Source organism: Leiobunum rupestre, chromosome 2 (assembly GCF_980474605.1).
Source record: "Leiobunum rupestre chromosome 2, qqLeiRupe1.1.hap1, whole genome shotgun sequence".
Lineage (NCBI taxonomy): Eukaryota > Metazoa > Arthropoda > Arachnida > Opiliones > Sclerosomatidae > Leiobunum > Leiobunum rupestre.
The window spans coordinates 28,073,205-28,076,928 of NC_143385.1; the positions used below are offsets into that span (position 1 = coordinate 28,073,205).

At 32.4% G+C, this 3,724-nt stretch overlaps 1 long non-coding RNA gene across 1 annotated transcript; it reads left to right on the top strand.

Annotated features, from left to right (window-relative positions):
• The first annotated feature begins 1,444 nt into the window (after window positions 1-1,444).
• On the top strand, window positions 1,445-3,236 carry LOC149957258 (uncharacterized). The gene is made up of 3 exons (XR_016478195.1): window positions 1,445-1,589; window positions 2,833-3,055; window positions 3,188-3,236. It is a non-coding gene; the product is annotated as an uncharacterized LOC149957258 (long non-coding RNA).
• The last annotated feature ends 488 nt before the right edge of the window (window positions 3,237-3,724 follow it).

Sequence of the window (3,724 nt, forward strand, 5' to 3'; positions counted from 1 at the left end):
ATTAAGAGCATCTCTAGGAATGATTTTGTAGTCAACGAAGCATACATTTCACATGGAAGATTGGTTTGTGGTTTTCATTTTAAGGAACTTCAGTTAATGATAGTCTGTTGTGAGGCTAATGCGTAATCGTAGGATTTGGAACCAGATGTACGTCACTACCTATTACTTAATTGGTGGCATTACATATGAGCCAATATACGATAAGGTCTCAAATTGGAATATAACTACCATCAGAAACGAAAAGAATGTTTATCCACATCATCCAGCATATTCCAACATCATCCAGCATATTCCTACATCATCCAGCATGTTCCTACATCATCCAGCATGTTCCTACATCATCCAGCATGTTCCTACATCATCCAGTAATTTTAATTGAATCTTGATGAATTTTACTTAAAAAAAGCTGATTACTTTAATGTGAGCGTGGGACTACTAAGTTATCGAGATTCTTAGTCAGGAATGGATTAAAAGCAATTAACCAAAACCAATTTTAACTTAAATTATGGTAAAAAATGGAAATCTCTACATTTAGGCCTAACCCATATTGTGAACTGTGAGTGAGACTAGTGAGTCTGTGATTTAGAATTCTTACATGTCTCATACATAGATTTTCAGCAATCTTCAACATTGTCTGACTTTGTTAACTGTAAAAATAATATTCTAGTTTTATAATCTGCATTACATTTACTACTTATTTACTTAAATTGAAGTTAACTTTGTAAATATTAAAACAACGAACTATAAGAATAAAATCGAAAAACAACAGCTGATAAGCGGACACATGACTAGTTCTTTTGTTTACATTATTAACGTCGACAGCGTCTTCTTTGTCTGGTTTTCTCGGCGCGTATTTTGATTTAAAAATATCCAAACGTATTTTACTTATTTATTAATAAGTAATTTAAAGATTACGGAAAGAAATTATAACCCTAAAATTACACAATTAGTAATAATTAATGAAACTCTAAAAATTGGAACGTTTTCGCCATATACTCCAGCCATTTCTTAGTTGTTACGTCAGCGCCAAAGGTCGATGTAGGAAAAAAGTTAACTAATTTCACTTTCGCAAATTTCAGTCGATCGCCGGGGCCGCTATTGTCGCGAGCAGCGTGAGCGCATGCAGGTGGCCGTGAGCAGAGCCCTTTGATTTTTGAACTCCTCCTCTTCTATGGAGATGTCCGCTCCTATTGACTGAACGCAGTATCAGTCACGTGCTTCCTCCATGGTAATATATGTATGGAAAACTTTTGAAAGATGTTCGAGGATTAAAAATAGACTCGCGCAGAGATTTGAAGTTTCTCGATCGAGGCGCGCGCTTTTTAAAAACGGGCTCGTGTTTTAAAAAAGAATTAGGCCCGGTTGTGATTTTGATTGAGAAGAAAAGTAAACTATTTTCGTTAAACCTCGAATGAAACGAAACTCGAAAGAGAGAGGGATTGGAGGAGTTTAATGAGGCAGAAGACTCTACCAGAGCTCAAGTAAAGCCGTCGTCTCCGCCGCCATACCGCCATCATTTCACCAACGGCCATCATGGTGCAGCACAACACTATAGCACGATTCTTAGAGTATCATAGAGGCTTCAACCGGTTCGTGTACAGCAGCGTTCTTCAAAACCTGAGTATACAATTGTTTAAAGACAAACAAAAGGAAACTATATTCCCAATGGAACTCTTAGTCAGCACATCTCGCCTAACGAGAGTGTGTTGTAGATTTATTATAATTAATGAGTTCAACCCGCTTAACGGGTTTGAAACATGTATACGTTATAGTTTTTAGTAGTAAGGCATAATTAGTTAATAATCTAGGTGCACCGTGGTCTTAGCTTAGTTTTGTAGTTTATTTTACAAGTGTCATAAAATCAAACTCTCATTGGCAACCTTTTAACCTTTCTAATATTTAATCATACCCCTAGACAAAGTTTTAATTAAGATTTTAAGTTTAACGTTGGCCCCAAAAGTGAAAGCCAAACGTGTACCCGGATTTATCTTAGGCTGTAGCGTGGGATTATTCCTTCGTCTCCGGATAGGACATTCCAGAATTAAATTAATTTTGGGTTTCTCTATTAGCTCATAGTGTAAGTTAAAATTTTTATTAATTATATTTCGTATAAACGCAGCATCGCTACAATTTTTTACTCGTGGTGGCGAAGAATGAGCCCGAAAACTAGGGAAATTAAACGAAATTCAAATGGGAGTAAAAAATAAGGTGATCTTTATCACTTTCAATTCGAGCAACAATAATTCAAGCTAAAGGTTCTATGTCGTCTGAATATCAATTTTGAGCGTTAAATAATTATTTCACTCGGAATGATATTTGTTGTTCAACATTAACATTTTAAATTCTGAAAATTTAACACATTAAAAACCATTTAATGTTTTAAAATTTTTGTAATTTTTTTTTTTAAGTTAGGGCTGCGCAACAAGTAAATTTACAAAATGTTCTGATAAAACAATGGCCAGTGAAGTCACGCAAAGTCAGATAAGCGCGTTTAGAAGGAAAGTTATTTTTTAGGGAAAAGGTCAATCATTTCAAAACTTAAACAATTAATATAAAATAGCAGCAAAAGCATCAATATTAATTTTAAGATTTATCTCCTCATTATTTGAAAATTTGTCAAAGCCCCTTGTTTTCTTCTTATTTCGTTTAAGAGGTACCTCTTATGCTTGTAAAATCTTTGTCAAGTTACCAAACCGTTTATATAACATAAACCTGCTACCATTAACAAATACAGTTATTTTTTGATTTTGAATATATTTTGATTCCCTGTTAAAAATAGTAAGCCTGCTTAATGACAAAATCAAACCAAATAATATAAAATAAATATTTCAGATTATCCTCGTGCCCTTGAATGAGAAGCTGTGACGTCGTTATCAAAGTGATAAATCCCTAACAAAAAACAACGCCCCTGAAGCAACGAAACAAGGCCTACCCCATCTACTGACGTTTCGCGGATGTTATTTATCTTAAATAGAGACAACATAAATATATTTGCGGCTAAATCTGAGGAGTGAAAGGAAACTAGCAGTAACTAAAAAATAATAATTATCTCCAGGTATGTTTTTGAATTAAAAATAGGTACATGATAAATTTAAATTTCATTAAATTATAAAAAAAATTGGGAAAATAATTTATTTTTGGCAATATTAATTTTTTTTAAGAAGCGTTTTATTTTTTTTAATTCCAGAGGGACAACGGACATAAATGTTTTAACATGGCAAATACGAATTGAAAAGAAATGATAAGTTTGCTTATATTATAATTCTAATTTTTAATTTCATTTTGAAATTACCTTTTCTTTGACAAAAATTTTAACTTTATTAATTTTTAAAATGATTCATATTTAACTTACCTTCATTAGTATATGACAAATAACATGATTGTCTTTAATTGCGTTTGACATACTGGAATTCATCTTCATATCAGCATATTCTTCTTTATAAAATGTTAATGAATGAGATAATATATTATGTAACAATTAAATCAAATTGTCTTATACAGACCCTTTACACAGTATAGACTTCTTTAAGAAAGTCTAAGTATTTCGGTTTATTTATTTTCTAACATTAAACCACTTCCAGAAAAATGTTTTGTGCTATAACAAACCTTTGTTTTATCGATTGCAAAAATTTAGAAAAAAGCTACCAATTTTGATTCCAAGTAATGACGGCACAGATTTATGGCCTTATCATCTTCTACCATGAAGCAATTTTAACACGAAGTT